General features: G+C 59.5%; 10 non-coding genes across 10 annotated transcripts; all 10 read left to right on the top strand.

Annotated features, from left to right (window-relative positions):
- Window positions 1–523: 523 nt before the first annotated feature.
- Window positions 524–606, top strand: TRNAL-AAG (transfer RNA leucine (anticodon AAG)). The gene has a single exon. It is a non-coding gene; the product is annotated as a tRNA-Leu (tRNA).
- Window positions 607–747: 141 nt separating this feature from the next.
- On the top strand, window positions 748–830 carry TRNAL-CAG (transfer RNA leucine (anticodon CAG)). The gene has a single exon. It is a non-coding gene; the product is annotated as a tRNA-Leu (tRNA).
- A 3,220-nt stretch (window positions 831–4,050) lies between these two features.
- TRNAL-AAG (transfer RNA leucine (anticodon AAG)) lies at window positions 4,051–4,133 on the top strand. The gene has a single exon. It is a non-coding gene; the product is annotated as a tRNA-Leu (tRNA).
- A 141-nt stretch (window positions 4,134–4,274) lies between these two features.
- TRNAL-CAG (transfer RNA leucine (anticodon CAG)) lies at window positions 4,275–4,357 on the top strand. The gene has a single exon. It is a non-coding gene; the product is annotated as a tRNA-Leu (tRNA).
- Window positions 4,358–7,568: 3,211 nt separating this feature from the next.
- Window positions 7,569–7,651, top strand: TRNAL-AAG (transfer RNA leucine (anticodon AAG)). The gene has a single exon. It is a non-coding gene; the product is annotated as a tRNA-Leu (tRNA).
- Window positions 7,652–7,792: 141 nt separating this feature from the next.
- Window positions 7,793–7,875, top strand: TRNAL-CAG (transfer RNA leucine (anticodon CAG)). The gene has a single exon. It is a non-coding gene; the product is annotated as a tRNA-Leu (tRNA).
- A 3,211-nt stretch (window positions 7,876–11,086) lies between these two features.
- Window positions 11,087–11,169, top strand: TRNAL-AAG (transfer RNA leucine (anticodon AAG)). The gene has a single exon. It is a non-coding gene; the product is annotated as a tRNA-Leu (tRNA).
- Window positions 11,170–11,310: 141 nt separating this feature from the next.
- On the top strand, window positions 11,311–11,393 carry TRNAL-CAG (transfer RNA leucine (anticodon CAG)). The gene has a single exon. It is a non-coding gene; the product is annotated as a tRNA-Leu (tRNA).
- A 3,211-nt stretch (window positions 11,394–14,604) lies between these two features.
- TRNAL-AAG (transfer RNA leucine (anticodon AAG)) lies at window positions 14,605–14,687 on the top strand. Its single transcript has one exon. It is a non-coding gene; the product is annotated as a tRNA-Leu (tRNA).
- Window positions 14,688–14,828: 141 nt separating this feature from the next.
- On the top strand, window positions 14,829–14,911 carry TRNAL-CAG (transfer RNA leucine (anticodon CAG)). The gene has a single exon. It is a non-coding gene; the product is annotated as a tRNA-Leu (tRNA).
- The last annotated feature ends 1,459 nt before the right edge of the window (window positions 14,912–16,370 follow it).

The raw sequence follows: 16,370 nt of genomic DNA, 5'->3' as shown, positions 1-16,370 counted from the left end.
TTCAGCAGGGGGCTCTCCTGCTCAAAGTCCCCCGTTTGCATGCGCTCGAGTGTCCGTTTGGGCTGCGTTCTTTGCTGCCTGCTCTTGCGTGGCTCTCCCCGTGCTGTTTTCTACCAGCGTGGCCATTTTCAGAAAGAGAAGGGGAAGAGGCCAGCAGGACGCTGGCGTGAGGCGCGCCGCTGCCTTTTGAATTCCACTGACGGCCACCCAGGAGAAAAACGTGCCAGCTGGGTGCGGCTGAATGAGTGGTCCAGAGCGCTGCCTTGTGGGGAGGTGTGGCTTCCAAATGCCACTCCTGAAAGTGGGCTGTCAGGCTTTTGTTGCTCGGGGGAAGGGAGGCGCCCTGCTCTTTTGCGTCAGTTGTTTTCAGGGGTTTCCTGTTGATCTGCTGGCGGGAGTTTTTCCGCCCCCGCCTCCGGCCCCCGGGGCCTGGTTGGGAAAGCAGGCCACCTGCTGGCAGGGGCCATGTCCCCCTGCCACCGCCAGCGGCGGGCAGAAAAGAAGGGGAGGGGCCCGTGTGGCCGTCAGGGTGGCCGAGCGGTCTAAGGCGCTGCGTTAAGGTCGCAGTCTCCCCTGGAGGCGTGGGTTCGAATCCCACCCCTGGCAGGCGGCTGACTTTTTCAAGGGCCACCGTCTCCTCTTGGCAGCCAGGGGTGGAGCTTTTGTTGGCACAGCGGCCCTGACCCGCAGTGGACCGGAGTGCTGCCTGTCTGCCCAGAGGTAGCTGAGGGAGGCGGCCAGGCGGCCGTCAGGGTGGCCGAGCGGTCCAAGGCGCTGCGTTCAGGTCGCAGTCTCTCCTGGAGGCGTGGGTTCGAATCCCACCCCTGACAGGCTTGGGCGCTCCCAGTGTGGCCGGCGTTCCTTTGGAGGTGCAGCCTCTTCTCTTCCCGCCCCAAAGGGCGGCCTGCCCTGCTGTGCCCAATTGGCCAGCGGGGAAGGGCACAGCAAGGAGAAAATCCACAAGCGACTCTTTGCTCCAGGCTGTGGGATTTTCCACCCCACTGGGTGCAGCACGTGCTTTGGGGGGACAGGGCACGTTGGGAGGACCCCCGCCTCTGTCAAGCGAAACAGTCCCTTGGCTGACGTCTTACGGAGGTGATGGCAAGATGCTTTGGGCCACAAGCCCGCAGCAGGAGAGGCCGACGAGGCCGCCCTTCGGCTCGGTGCGTGCCGAGGCCTTGTCCCTTGGGTTGCGGCCCAATTGCCGGGAGCTTCTTCGAAACATCCACAACTGGCCCCAGGACGAGCAACTGACGGGAGCCTTCAAGTGTCTGCAAATGGCACGGGTGCCCTCTGCCTACCGAGACGTGCGCTGGAGCCTCTTTCCTGGGAAATGCCCGGGCGGCACACGCCCCGCAGCAGGGGATGCCGGGCCGTGTCAGCCCGTGGAACCGTTTGAAAAGAGGGACCGCTTTCTGGAGGATCGGCACTTTACTCGGCAGCCCTCGGGGCTTCTGACTACACCCTGGCGAGCGCCACAGTCGGTCAGAGAAGATTCTTTCCAGCTAACCTGCGGCCTCACGGGAAACCCATCGCTGGATCCATGCCGTAGAGCCGCTGTCGAGAGCGTCTTCAGCACCGACGGCACTTCTCCCTCCCAGGAGCCCAGCGGCCTCGTGCTGCCGCTAAACGGCTGGCCACGGGGGACAAGGAAACGGTTTGTTCCTCGCTGAGTCTGGTAGCAGGAGGGGCCTGGATTCCATCCGGATGGCCTTTCTGTCTTTCCTGGTGGGAAGGGGATTTTCTGGGGGGAGCGGAGAGAAGTTGGACGCCATCTTTCGGGCTCCCACAGGGGCATTGTTGGAATTTCCACGAACTGCTTGTCTTTCATCGCCGCTGCTAGTTCCACCCTCTGCTTTTGTGTCCTTCTCCTGCTGCGCTTTTCCCCTCTCTGCTTTCCTGTATTGCTTTCTACCATGGGGGTTTCTACCGGCTGTGAGACTTTGAAAATCGGAGCAACAAGCTTTGGGACCAGGATGGGCCTAGCTTTGGTGCGGCTTGTCTTTCTCTCCCGGCGGAGAGAGGCTTTTCGGGGATGCCTGGGAGAAGTTGGGCTGCGTGTTTAGGGCCCAGACGTGTAGATTGCTTGAGCTGCCATTTCTTCTTGCCTTCCCCTTCGCAGTAGCATTGCTGGCTGTGAGGCTGAGTCCTTTTGGGCCATGCTAGTTCTGCCTCTTCTCATCTCTTGCCCTGTTCTGGGCTCTTTTCAACTAGTGCTCTTTGAAAGTTTAAAAGGAGCACGTTAGGGGCGGAGCGCTGCCTGCTGCCAGAAGCGACTAGCTGCCGGCGGCCTCCCTGGACAGAGCCATGTCCTCCTCCCTGCCCGCCCCGGATCGCTCGGAAAGCTCTTGGTGCAGGCTGCAGCCGGGGGACTAAGCTGCCATCCGAAAAGTCTTGGGAGTACCTCCTCTCTTAGGCTGGGTCAGCAGCCCTTCCAGGCTGAGTTTGTGTCGCAGATGCACTCCTGAAGCGATGAGCTGGGCTCGAGACTAGAGAGTGCAGGCAAAACGGAGGAGCCTCAGGGTCCCCTCATCCTACAAGCATGGAACACTGCAACTGGAAGGGACCTCCAGAGGTCATCGGGTCCAGTTCCTTGCCCTCTTGGCAGGACCAACCAGCATCTAGACCACCCTTGTCAGGTGTCTAAGGCCTGAAATCCTAGTTATCTTTGGGAAATGAGGCACTTGAGTCCAACTTTGGGGTATTTTTTTCGTTTCTGAGCCCGTTGGGACTTAAAGGCCAATCCTGCAAACCTTGCAAAGCCAAAACAAGGCCTAATTTTAGACAGTCTCTTCAAACAAGTGACAACAAATTGCGTGGTTCCGAATGCGTCCTATGCGTGCAAATTGCACGTGGTAGCCTTCCTCATGTGAAGGGAAATCCATTGTTTCCTCCTGTCTGGGAGCACGCTCCAAACGGAGAAGCACACGAGTGGGTCACCTGGGCGTGGTCGTTCTTCCTTTCGACGGTGGAGGAGGGAGCCATTCGGCTTGTGGCAGTCTCCCAGGCTGTTGCTTCCGATGTGGATTGGAGTCTGAGGAGGCCCTTTGCCTGCTAAGCGCAGCTTCAGCTGACGACGAGGTCGCCACGCCTCTTCAAGTGGTCTCCCGGAACCAACTTCAACTCCAAGCACAGGGCCGCCCCTGACAACTTCCCAGCCACAAATGATACAGATCTATAGCAGCAGCAGCAGCAGCAGCAGCAGCAGCAGCAACGAGAGATTCCGTGAATGACCAGCTTTCGTGAGACCCCTCGTCTGGCCCACTTGGCACAACATTAGCTAGAAGCTTTGGACCGTGGTTCCAGCAATGGTTCTGCTCGTCATTTTCGAATCCAAGAACATCACAGAGGGCTGATCCCCAGGCTGATTCCAAGGAGGCTGAGGAAAGCAACAATGGCTCCAAGAGGTCCCAGGCTCAGAATCCCAACGGTCACGGTCAGTGAAATCACCTGAAAGAGAAGACAAATGCAGAGCAACAGTCAAGCCAAGTCACCCACCCCAAAGGAACTTACTCACGCCTGGTTCGTTCAGCAGGGGGCTCTCCTGCTCAAAGTCCCCCGTTTGCATGCGCTCGAGTGTCCGTTTGGGCTGCGTTCTTTGCTGCCTGCTCTTGCGTGGCTCTCCCCGTGCTGTTTTCTACCAGCGTGGCCATTTTCAGAAAGAGAAGGGGAAGAGGCCAGCAGGACGCTGGCGTGAGGCGCGCCGCTGCCTTTTGAATTCCACTGACGGCCACCCAGGAGAAAAACGTGCCAGCTGGGTGCGGCTGAATGAGTGGTCCAGAGCGCTGCCTTGTGGGGAGGTGTGGCTTCCAAATGCCACTCCTGAAAGTGGGCTGTCAGGCTTTTGTTGCTCGGGGGAAGGGAGGCGCCCTGCTCTTTTGCGTCAGTTGTTTTCAGGGGTTTCCTGTTGATCTGCTGGCGGGAGTTTTTCCGCCCCCGCCTCCGGCCCCCGGGGCCTGGTTGGGAAAGCAGGCCACCTGCTGGCAGGGGCCATGTCCCCCTGCCACCGCCAGCGGCGGGCAGAAAAGAAGGGGAGGGGCCCGTGTGGCCGTCAGGGTGGCCGAGCGGTCTAAGGCGCTGCGTTAAGGTCGCAGTCTCCCCTGGAGGCGTGGGTTCGAATCCCACCCCTGGCAGGCGGCTGACTTTTTCAAGGGCCACCGTCTCCTCTTGGCAGCCAGGGGTGGAGCTTTTGTTGGCACAGCGGCCCTGACCCGCAGTGGGCCGGAGTGCTGCCTGTCTGCCCAGAGGTAGCTGAGGGAGGAGGCCAGGCGGCCGTCAGGGTGGCCGAGCGGTCCAAGGCGCTGCGTTCAGGTCGCAGTCTCTCCTGGAGGCGTGGGTTCGAATCCCACCCCTGACAGGCTTGGGCGCTCCCAGTGTGGCCGGCGTTCCTTTGGAGGTGCAGCCTCTTCTCTTCCCGCCCCAAAGGGCGGCCTGCCCTGCTGTGCCCAATTGGCCAGCGGGGAAGGGCACAGCAAGGAGAAAATCCACAAGCGACTCTTTGCTCCAGGCTGTGGGATTTTCCACCCCACTGGGTGCAGCACGTGCTTTGGGGGGACAGGGCACGTTGGGAGGACCCCCGCCTCTGTCAAGCGAAACAGTCCCTTGGCTGACGTCTTACGGAGGTGATGGCAAGATGCTTTGGGCCACAAGCCCGCAGCAGGAGAGGCCGACGAGGCCGCCCTTCGGCTCGGTGCGTGCCGAGGCCTTGTCCCTTGGGTTGCGGCCCAATTGCCGGGAGCTTCTTCGAAACATCCACAACTGGCCCCAGGACGAGCAACTGACGGGAGCCTTCAAGTGTCTGCAAATGGCACGGGTGCCCTCTGCCTACCGAGACGTGCGCTGGAGCCTCTTTCCTGGGAAATGCCCGGGCGGCACACGCCCCGCAGCAGGGGATGCCGGGCCGTGTCAGCCCGTGGAACCGTTTGAAAAGAGGGACCGCTTTCTGGAGGATCGGCACTTTACTCGGCAGCCCTCGGGGCTTCTGACTACACCCTGGCGAGCGCCACAGTCGGTCAGAGAAGATTCTTTCCAGCTAACCTGCGGCCTCACGGGAAACCCATCGCTGGATCCATGCCGTAGAGCCGCTGTCGAGAGCGTCTTCAGCACCGACGGCACTTCTCCCTCCCAGGAGCCCAGCGGCCTCGTGCTGCCGCTAAACGGCTGGCCACGGGGGACAAGGAAACGGTTTGTTCCTCGCTGAGTCTGGTAGCAGGAGGGGCCTGGATTCCATCCGGATGGCCTTTCTGTCTTTCCTGGTGGGAAGGGGATTTTCTGGGGGGAGCGGAGAGAAGTTGGACGCCATCTTTCGGGCTCCCACAGGGGCATTGTTGGAATTTCCACGAACTGCTTGTCTTTCATCGCCGCTGCTAGTTCCACCCTCTGCTTTTGTGTCCTTCTCCTGCTGCGCTTTTCCCCTCTCTGCTTTCCTGTATTGCTTTCTACCATGGGGGTTTCTACCGGCTGTGAGACTTTGAAAATCGGAGCAACAAGCTTTGGGACCAGGATGGGCCTAGCTTTGGTGCGGCTTGTCTTTCTCTCCCGGTGGAGAGAGGCTTTTCGGGGATGCCTGGGAGAAGTTGGGCTGCGTGTTTAGGGCCCAGACGTGTAGATTGCTTGAGCTGCCATTTCTTCTTGCCTTCCCCTTCGCAGTAGCATTGCTGGCTGTGAGGCTGAGTCCTTTTGGGCCATGCTAGTTCTGCCTCTTCTCATCTCTTGCCCTGTTCTGGGCTCTTTTCAACTAGTGCTCTTTGAAAGTTTAAAAGGAGCACGTTAGGGGCGGAGCGCTGCCTGCTGCCAGAAGCGACTAGCTGCCGGCGGCCTCCCTGGACAGAGCCATGTCCTCCTCCCTGCCCGCCCCGGATCGCTCGGAAAGCTCTTGGTGCAGGCTGCAGCCGGGGGACTAAGCTGCCATCCGAAAAGTCTTGGGAGTACCTCCTCTCTTAGGCTGGGTCAGCAGCCCTTCCAGGCTGAGTTTGTGTCGCAGATGCACTCCTGAAGCGATGAGCTGGGCTCGAGACTAGAGAGTGCAGGCAAAACGGAGGAGCCTCAGGGTCCCCTCATCCTACAAGCATGGAACACTGCAACTGGAAGGGACCTCCAGAGGTCATCGGGTCCAGTTCCTTGCCCTCTTGGCAGGACCAACCAGCATCTAGACCACCCTTGTCAGGTGTCTAAGGCCTGAAATCCTAGTTATCTTTGGGAAATGAGGCACTTGAGTCCAACTTTGGGGTATTTTTTTCGTTTCTGAGCCCGTTGGGACTTAAAGGCCAATCCTGCAAACCTTGCAAAGCCAAAACAAGGCCTAATTTTAGACAGTCTCTTCAAACAAGTGACAACAAATTGCGTGGTTCCGAATGCGTCCTATGCGTGCAAATTGCACGTGGTAGCCTTCCTCATGTGAAGGGAAATCCATTGTTTCTTCCTGTCTGGGAGCACGCTCCAAACGGAGAAGCACACGAGTGGGTCACCTGGGCGTGGTCGTTCTTCCTTTCGACGGTGGAGGAGGGAGCCATTCGGCTTGTGGCAGTCTCCCAGGCTGTTGCTTCCGATGTGGATTGGAGTCTGAGGAGGCCCTTTGCCTGCTAAGCGCAGCTTCAGCTGACGACGAGGTCGCCACGCCTCTTCAAGTGGTCTCCCGGAACCAACTTCAACTCCAAGCACAGGGCCGCCCCTGACAACTTCCCAGCCACAAATGATACAGATCTATAGCAGCAGCAGCAGCAGCAGCAGCAACGAGAGATTCCGTGAATGACCAGCTTTCGTGAGACCCCTCGTCTGGCCCACTTGGCACAACATTAGCTAGAAGCTTTGGACCGTGGTTCCAGCAATGGTTCTGCTCGTCATTTTCGAATCCAAGAACATCACAGAGGGCTGATCCCCAGGCTGATTCCAAGGAGGCTGAGGAAAGCAACAATGGCTCCAAGAGGTCCCAGGCTCAGAATCCCAACGGTCACGGTCAGTGAAATCACCTGAAAGAGAAGACAAATGCAGAGCAACAGTCAAGCCAAGTCACCCACCCCAAAGGAACTTACTCACGCCTGGTTCGTTCAGCAGGGGGCTCTCCTGCTCAAAGTCCCCCGTTTGCATGCGCTCGAGTGTCCGTTTGGGCTGCGTTCTTTGCTGCCTGCTCTTGCGTGGCTCTCCCCGTGCTGTTTTCTACCAGCGTGGCCATTTTCAGAAAGAGAAGGGGAAGAGGCCAGCAGGACGCTGGCGTGAGGCGCGCCGCTGCCTTTTGAATTCCACTGACGGCCACCCAGGAGAAAAACGTGCCAGCTGGGTGCGGCTGAATGAGTGGTCCAGAGCGCTGCCTTGTGGGGAGGTGTGGCTTCCAAATGCCACTCCTGAAAGTGGGCTGTCAGGCTTTTGTTGCTCGGGGGAAGGGAGGCGCCCTGCTCTTTTGCGTCAGTTGTTTTCAGGGGTTTCCTGTTGATCTGCTGGCGGGAGTTTTTCCGCCCCCGCCTCCGGCCCCCGGGGCCTGGTTGGGAAAGCAGGCCACCTGCTGGCAGGGGCCATGTCCCCCTGCCACCGCCAGCGGCGGGCAGAAAAGAAGGGGAGGGGCCCGTGTGGCCGTCAGGGTGGCCGAGCGGTCTAAGGCGCTGCGTTAAGGTCGTAGTCTCCCCTGGAGGCGTGGGTTCGAATCCCACCCCTGGCAGGCGGCTGACTTTTTCAAGGGCCACCGTCTCCTCTTGGCAGCCAGGGGTGGAGCTTTTGTTGGCACAGCGGCCCTGACCCGCAGTGGGCCGGAGTGCTGCCTGTCTGCCCAGAGGTAGCTGAGGGAGGAGGCCAGGCGGCCGTCAGGGTGGCCGAGCGGTCCAAGGCGCTGCGTTCAGGTCGCAGTCTCTCCTGGAGGCGTGGGTTCGAATCCCACCCCTGACAGGCTTGGGCGCTCCCAGTGTGGCCGGCGTTCCTTTGGAGGTGCAGCCTCTTCTCTTCCCGCCCCAAAGGGCGGCCTGCCCTGCTGTGCCCAATTGGCCAGCGGGGAAGGGCACAGCAAGGAGAAAATCCACAAGCGACTCTTTGCTCCAGGCTGTGGGATTTTCCACCCCACTGGGTGCAGCACGTGCTTTGGGGGGACAGGGCACGTTGGGAGGACCCCCGCCTCTGTCAAGCGAAACAGTCCCTTGGCTGACGTCTTACGGAGGTGATGGCAAGATGCTTTGGGCCACAAGCCCGCAGCAGGAGAGGCCGACGAGGCCGCCCTTCGGCTCGGTGCGTGCCGAGGCCTTGTCCCTTGGGTTGCGGCCCAATTGCCGGGAGCTTCTTCGAAACATCCACAACTGGCCCCAGGACGAGCAACTGACGGGAGCCTTCAAGTGTCTGCAAATGGCACGGGTGCCCTCTGCCTACCGAGACGTGCGCTGGAGCCTCTTTCCTGGGAAATGCCCGGGCGGCACACGCCCCGCAGCAGGGGATGCCGGGCCGTGTCAGCCCGTGGAACCGTTTGAAAAGAGGGACCGCTTTCTGGAGGATCGGCACTTTACTCGGCAGCCCTCGGGGCTTCTGACTACACCCTGGCGAGCGCCACAGTCGGTCAGAGAAGATTCTTTCCAGCTAACCTGCGGCCTCACGGGAAACCCATCGCTGGATCCATGCCGTAGAGCCGCTGTCGAGAGCGTCTTCAGCACCGACGGCACTTCTCCCTCCCAGGAGCCCAGCGGCCTCGTGCTGCCGCTAAACGGCTGGCCACGGGGGACAAGGAAACGGTTTGTTCCTCGCTGAGTCTGGTAGCAGGAGGGGCCTGGATTCCATCCGGATGGCCTTTCTGTCTTTCCTGGTGGGAAGGGGATTTTCTGGGGGGAGCGGAGAGAAGTTGGACGCCATCTTTCGGGCTCCCACAGGGGCATTGTTGGAATTTCCACGAACTGCTTGTCTTTCATCGCCGCTGCTAGTTCCACCCTCTGCTTTTGTGTCCTTCTCCTGCTGCGCTTTTCCCCTCTCTGCTTTCCTGTATTGCTTTCTACCATGGGGGTTTCTACCGGCTGTGAGACTTTGAAAATCGGAGCAACAAGCTTTGGGACCAGGATGGGCCTAGCTTTGGTGCGGCTTGTCTTTCTCTCCCGGTGGAGAGAGGCTTTTCGGGGATGCCTGGGAGAAGTTGGGCTGCGTGTTTAGGGCCCAGACGTGTAGATTGCTTGAGCTGCCATTTCTTCTTGCCTTCCCCTTCGCAGTAGCATTGCTGGCTGTGAGGCTGAGTCCTTTTGGGCCATGCTAGTTCTGCCTCTTCTCATCTCTTGCCCTGTTCTGGGCTCTTTTCAACTAGTGCTCTTTGAAAGTTTAAAAGGAGCACGTTAGGGGCGGAGCGCTGCCTGCTGCCAGAAGCGACTAGCTGCCGGCGGCCTCCCTGGACAGAGCCATGTCCTCCTCCCTGCCCGCCCCGGATCGCTCGGAAAGCTCTTGGTGCAGGCTGCAGCCGGGGGACTAAGCTGCCATCCGAAAAGTCTTGGGAGTACCTCCTCTCTTAGGCTGGGTCAGCAGCCCTTCCAGGCTGAGTTTGTGTCGCAGATGCACTCCTGAAGCGATGAGCTGGGCTCGAGACTAGAGAGTGCAGGCAAAACGGAGGAGCCTCAGGGTCCCCTCATCCTACAAGCATGGAACACTGCAACTGGAAGGGACCTCCAGAGGTCATCGGGTCCAGTTCCTTGCCCTCTTGGCAGGACCAACCAGCATCTAGACCACCCTTGTCAGGTGTCTAAGGCCTGAAATCCTAGTTATCTTTGGGAAATGAGGCACTTGAGTCCAACTTTGGGGTATTTTTTTCGTTTCTGAGCCCGTTGGGACTTAAAGGCCAATCCTGCAAACCTTGCAAAGCCAAAACAAGGCCTAATTTTAGACAGTCTCTTCAAACAAGTGACAACAAATTGCGTGGTTCCGAATGCGTCCTATGCGTGCAAATTGCACGTGGTAGCCTTCCTCATGTGAAGGGAAATCCATTGTTTCCTCCTGTCTGGGAGCACGCTCCAAACGGAGAAGCACACGAGTGGGTCACCTGGGCGTGGTCGTTCTTCCTTTCGACGGTGGAGGAGGGAGCCATTCGGCTTGTGGCAGTCTCCCAGGCTGTTGCTTCCGATGTGGATTGGAGTCTGAGGAGGCCCTTTGCCTGCTAAGCGCAGCTTCAGCTGACGACGAGGTCGCCACGCCTCTTCAAGTGGTCTCCCGGAACCAACTTCAACTCCAAGCACAGGGCCGCCCCTGACAACTTCCCAGCCACAAATGATACAGATCTATAGCAGCAGCAGCAGCAGCAGCAGCAACGAGAGATTCCGTGAATGACCAGCTTTCGTGAGACCCCTCGTCTGGCCCACTTGGCACAACATTAGCTAGAAGCTTTGGACCGTGGTTCCAGCAATGGTTCTGCTCGTCATTTTCGAATCCAAGAACATCACAGAGGGCTGATCCCCAGGCTGATTCCAAGGAGGCTGAGGAAAGCAACAATGGCTCCAAGAGGTCCCAGGCTCAGAATCCCAACGGTCACGGTCAGTGAAATCACCTGAAAGAGAAGACAAATGCAGAGCAACAGTCAAGCCAAGTCACCCACCCCAAAGGAACTTACTCACGCCTGGTTCGTTCAGCAGGGGGCTCTCCTGCTCAAAGTCCCCCGTTTGCATGCGCTCGAGTGTCCGTTTGGGCTGCGTTCTTTGCTGCCTGCTCTTGCGTGGCTCTCCCCGTGCTGTTTTCTACCAGCGTGGCCATTTTCAGAAAGAGAAGGGGAAGAGGCCAGCAGGACGCTGGCGTGAGGCGCGCCGCTGCCTTTTGAATTCCACTGACGGCCACCCAGGAGAAAAACGTGCCAGCTGGGTGCGGCTGAATGAGTGGTCCAGAGCGCTGCCTTGTGGGGAGGTGTGGCTTCCAAATGCCACTCCTGAAAGTGGGCTGTCAGGCTTTTGTTGCTCGGGGGAAGGGAGGCGCCCTGCTCTTTTGCGTCAGTTGTTTTCAGGGGTTTCCTGTTGATCTGCTGGCGGGAGTTTTTCCGCCCCCGCCTCCGGCCCCCGGGGCCTGGTTGGGAAAGCAGGCCACCTGCTGGCAGGGGCCATGTCCCCCTGCCACCGCCAGCGGCGGGCAGAAAAGAAGGGGAGGGGCCCGTGTGGCCGTCAGGGTGGCCGAGCGGTCTAAGGCGCTGCGTTAAGGTCGCAGTCTCCCCTGGAGGCGTGGGTTCGAATCCCACCCCTGGCAGGCGGCTGACTTTTTCAAGGGCCACCGTCTCCTCTTGGCAGCCAGGGGTGGAGCTTTTGTTGGCACAGCGGCCCTGACCCGCAGTGGACCGGAGTGCTGCCTGTCTGCCCAGAGGTAGCTGAGGGAGGCGGCCAGGCGGCCGTCAGGGTGGCCGAGCGGTCCAAGGCGCTGCGTTCAGGTCGCAGTCTCTCCTGGAGGCGTGGGTTCGAATCCCACCCCTGACAGGCTTGGGCGCTCCCAGTGTGGCCGGCGTTCCTTTGGAGGTGCAGCCTCTTCTCTTCCCGCCCCAAAGGGCGGCCTGCCCTGCTGTGCCCAATTGGCCAGCGGGGAAGGGCACAGCAAGGAGAAAATCCACAAGCGACTCTTTGCTCCAGGCTGTGGGATTTTCCACCCCACTGGGTGCAGCACGTGCTTTGGGGGGACAGGGCACGTTGGGAGGACCCCCGCCTCTGTCAAGCGAAACAGTCCCTTGGCTGACGTCTTACGGAGGTGATGGCAAGATGCTTTGGGCCACAAGCCCGCAGCAGGAGAGGCCGACGAGGCCGCCCTTCGGCTCGGTGCGTGCCGAGGCCTTGTCCCTTGGGTTGCGGCCCAATTGCCGGGAGCTTCTTCGAAACATCCACAACTGGCCCCAGGACGAGCAACTGACGGGAGCCTTCAAGTGTCTGCAAATGGCACGGGTGCCCTCTGCCTACCGAGACGTGCGCTGGAGCCTCTTTCCTGGGAAATGCCCGGGCGGCACACGCCCCGCAGCAGGGGATGCCGGGCCGTGTCAGCCCGTGGAACCGTTTGAAAAGAGGGACCGCTTTCTGGAGGATCGGCACTTTACTCGGCAGCCCTCGGGGCTTCTGACTACACCCTGGCGAGCGCCACAGTCGGTCAGAGAAGATTCTTTCCAGCTAACCTGCGGCCTCACGGGAAACCCATCGCTGGATCCATGCCGTAGAGCCGCTGTCGAGAGCGTCTTCAGCACCGACGGCACTTCTCCCTCCCAGGAGCCCAGCGGCCTCGTGCTGCCGCTAAACGGCTGGCCACGGGGGACAAGGAAACGGTTTGTTCCTCGCTGAGTCTGGTAGCAGGAGGGGCCTGGATTCCATCCGGATGGCCTTTCTGTCTTTCCTGGTGGGAAGGGGATTTTCTGGGGGGAGCGGAGAGAAGTTGGACGCCATCTTTCGGGCTCCCACAGGGGCATTGTTGGAATTTCCACGAACTGCTTGTCTTTCATCGCCGCTGCTAGTTCCACCCTCTGCTTTTGTGTCCTTCTCCTGCTGCGCTTTTCCCCTCTCTGCTTTCCTGTATTGCTTTCTACCATGGGGGTTTCTACCGGCTGTGAGACTTTGAAAATCGGAGCAACAAGCTTTGGGACCAGGATGGGCCTAGCTTTGGTGCGGCTTGTCTTTCTCTCCCGGTGGAGAGAGGCTTTTCGGGGATGCCTGGGAGAAGTTGGGCTGCGTGTTTAGGGCCCAGACGTGTAGATTGCTTGAGCTGCCATTTCTTCTTGCCTTCCCCTTCGCAGTAGCATTGCTGGCTGTGAGGCTGAGTCCTTTTGGGCCATGCTAGTTCTGCCTCTTCTCATCTCTTGCCCTGTTCTGGGCTCTTTTCAACTAGTGCTCTTTGAAAGTTTAAAAGGAGCACGTTAGGGGCGGAGCGCTGCCTGCTGCCAGAAGCGACTAGCTGCCGGCGGCCTCCCTGGACAGAGCCATGTCCTCCTCCCTGCCCGCCCCGGATCGCTCGGAAAGCTCTTGGTGCAGGCTGCAGCCGGGGGACTAAGCTGCCATCCGAAAAGTCTTGGGAGTACCTCCTCTCTTAGGCTGGGTCAGCAGCCCTTCCAGGCTGAGTTTGTGTCGCAGATGCACTCCTGAAGCGATGAGCTGGGCTCGAGACTAGAGAGTGCAGGCAAAACGGAGGAGCCTCAGGGTCCCCTCATCCTACAAGCATGGAACACTGCAACTGGAAGGGACCTCCAGAGGTCATCGGGTCCAGTTCCTTGCCCTCTTGGCAGGACCAACCAGCATCTAGACCACCCTTGTCAGGTGTCTAAGGCCTGAAATCCTAGTTATCTTTGGGAAATGAGGCACTTGAGTCCAACTTTGGGGTATTTTTTTCGTTTCTGAGCCCGTTGGGACTTAAAGGCCAATCCTGCAAACCTTGCAAAGCCAAAACAAGGCCTAATTTTAGACAGTCTCTTCAAACAAGTGACAACAAATTGCGTGGTTCCGAATGCGTCCTATGCGTGCAAATTGCACGTGGTAGCCTTCCTCATGTGAAGGGAAATCCATTGTTTCCTCCTGTCTGGGAGCACGCTCCAAACGGAGAAGCACACGAGTGGGTCACCTGGGCGTGGTCGTTCTTCCTTTCGACGGTGGAGGAGGGAGCCATTCGGCTTGTGGCAGTCTCCCAGGCTGTTGCTTCCGATGTGGATTGGAGTCTGAGGAGGCCCTTTGCCTGCTAAGCGCAGCTTCAGCTGACGACGAGGTCGCCACGCCTCTTCAAGTGGTCTCCCGGAACCAACTTCAACTCCAAGCACAGGGCCGCCCCTGACAACTTCCCAGCCACAAATGATACAGATCTATAGCAGCAGCAGCAGCAGCAGCAGCAACGAGAGATTCCGTGAATGACCAGCTTTCGTGAGACCCCTCGTCTGGCCCACTTGGCACAACATTAGCTAGAAGCTTTGGACCGTGGTTCCAGCAATGGTTCTGCTCGTCATTTTCGAATCCAAGAACATCACAGAGGGCTGATCCCCAGGCTGATTCCAAGGAGGCTGAGGAAAGCAACAATGGCTCCAAGAGGTCCCAGGCTCAGAATCCCAACGGTCACGGTCAGTGAAATCACCTGAAAGAGAAGACAAATGCAGAGCAACAGTCAAGCCAAGTCACCCACCCCAAAGGAACTTACTCACGCCTGGTTCGTTCAGCAGGGGGCTCTCCTGCTCAAAGTCCCCCGTTTGCATGCGCTCGAGTGTCCGTTTGGGCTGCGTTCTTTGCTGCCTGCTCTTGCGTGGCTCTCCCCGTGCTGTTTTCTACCAGCGTGGCCATTTTCAGAAAGAGAAGGGGAAGAGGCCAGCAGGACGCTGGCGTGAGGCGCGCCGCTGCCTTTTGAATTCCACTGACGGCCACCCAGGAGAAAAACGTGCCAGCTGGGTGCGGCTGAATGAGTGGTCCAGAGCGCTGCCTTGTGGGGAGGTGTGGCTTCCAAATGCCACTCCTGAAAGTGGGCTGTCAGGCTTTTGTTGCTCGGGGGAAGGGAGGCGCCCTGCTCTTTTGCGTCAGTTGTTTTCAGGGGTTTCCTGTTGATCTGCTGGCGGGAGTTTTTCCGCCCCCGCCTCCGGCCCCCGGGGCCTGGTTGGGAAAGCAGGCCACCTGCTGGCAGGGGCCATGTCCCCCTGCCACCGCCAGCGGCGGGCAGAAAAGAAGGGGAGGGGCCCGTGTGGCCGTCAGGGTGGCCGAGCGGTCTAAGGCGCTGCGTTAAGGTCGCAGTCTCCCCTGGAGGCGTGGGTTCGAATCCCACCCCTGGCAGGCGGCTGACTTTTTCAAGGGCCACCGTCTCCTCTTGGCAGCCAGGGGTGGAGCTTTTGTTGGCACAGCGGCCCTGACCCGCAGTGGACCGGAGTGCTGCCTGTCTGCCCAGAGGTAGCTGAGGGAGGCGGCCAGGCGGCCGTCAGGGTGGCCGAGCGGTCCAAGGCGCTGCGTTCAGGTCGCAGTCTCTCCTGGAGGCGTGGGTTCGAATCCCACCCCTGACAGGCTTGGGCGCTCCCAGTGTGGCCGGCGTTCCTTTGGAGGTGCAGCCTCTTCTCTTCCCGCCCCAAAGGGCGGCCTGCCCTGCTGTGCCCAATTGGCCAGCGGGGAAGGGCACAGCAAGGAGAAAATCCACAAGCGACTCTTTGCTCCAGGCTGTGGGATTTTCCACCCCACTGGGTGCAGCACGTGCTTTGGGGGGACAGGGCACGTTGGGAGGACCCCCGCCTCTGTCAAGCGAAACAGTCCCTTGGCTGACGTCTTACGGAGGTGATGGCAAGATGCTTTGGGCCACAAGCCCGCAGCAGGAGAGGCCGACGAGGCCGCCCTTCGGCTCGGTGCGTGCCGAGGCCTTGTCCCTTGGGTTGCGGCCCAATTGCCGGGAGCTTCTTCGAAACATCCACAACTGGCCCCAGGACGAGCAACTGACGGGAGCCTTCAAGTGTCTGCAAATGGCACGGGTGCCCTCTGCCTACCGAGACGTGCGCTGGAGCCTCTTTCCTGGGAAATGCCCGGGCGGCACACGCCCCGCAGCAGGGGATGCCGGGCCGTGTCAGCCCGTGGAACCGTTTGAAAAGAGGGACCGCTTTCTGGAGGATCGGCACTTTACTCGGCAGCCCTCGGGGCTTCTGACTACACCCTGGCGAGCGCCACAGTCGGTCAGAGAAGATTCTTTCCAGCTAACCTGCGGCCTCACGGGAAACCCATCGCTGGATCCATGCCGTAGAGCCGCTGTCGAGAGCGTCTTCAGCACCGACGGCACTTCTCCCTCCCAGGAGCCCAGCGGCCTCGTGCTGCCGCTAAACGGCTGGCCACGGGGGACAAGGAAACGGTTTGTTCCTCGCTGAGTCTGGTAGCAGGAGGGGCCTGGATTCCATCCGGATGGCCTTTCTGTCTTTCCTGGTGGGAAGGGGATTTTCTGGGGGGAGCGGAGAGAAGTTGGACGCCATCTTTCGGGCTCCCACAGGGGCATTGTTGGAATTTCCACGAACTGCTTGTCTTTCATCGCCGCTGCTAGTTCCACCCTCTGCTTTTGTGTCCTTCTCCTGCTGCGCTTTTCCCCTCTCTGCTTTCCTGTATTGCTTTCTACCATGGGGGTTTCTACCGGCTGTGAGACTTTGAAAATCGGAGCAACAAGCTTTGGGACCAGGATGGGCCTAGCTTTGGTGCGGCTTGTCTTTCTCTCCCGGTGGAGAGAGGCTTTTCGGGGATGCCTGGGAGAAGTTGGGCTGCGTGTTTAGGGCCCAGACGTGTAGATTGCTTGAGCTGCCATTTCTTCTTGCCTTCCCCTTCGCAGTAGCATTGCTGGCTGTGAGGCTGAGTCCTTTTGGGCCATGCTAGTTCTGCCTCTTCTCATCTCTTGCCCTGTTCTGGGCTCTTTTCAACTAGTGCTCTTTGAAAGTTTAAAAGGAGCACGTTAGGGGCGGAGCGCTGCCTGCTGCCAGAAGCGACTAGCTGCCGGCG

Source organism: Carettochelys insculpta, chromosome 2 (assembly GCF_033958435.1).
Source record: "Carettochelys insculpta isolate YL-2023 chromosome 2, ASM3395843v1, whole genome shotgun sequence".
In the NCBI taxonomy this organism is placed as follows: Eukaryota; Metazoa; Chordata; order Testudines; family Carettochelyidae; genus Carettochelys; species Carettochelys insculpta.
The sequence above is the reverse complement of the archived record's forward strand: the minus strand, read 5'-3'. Positions and strand labels throughout refer to the sequence as shown.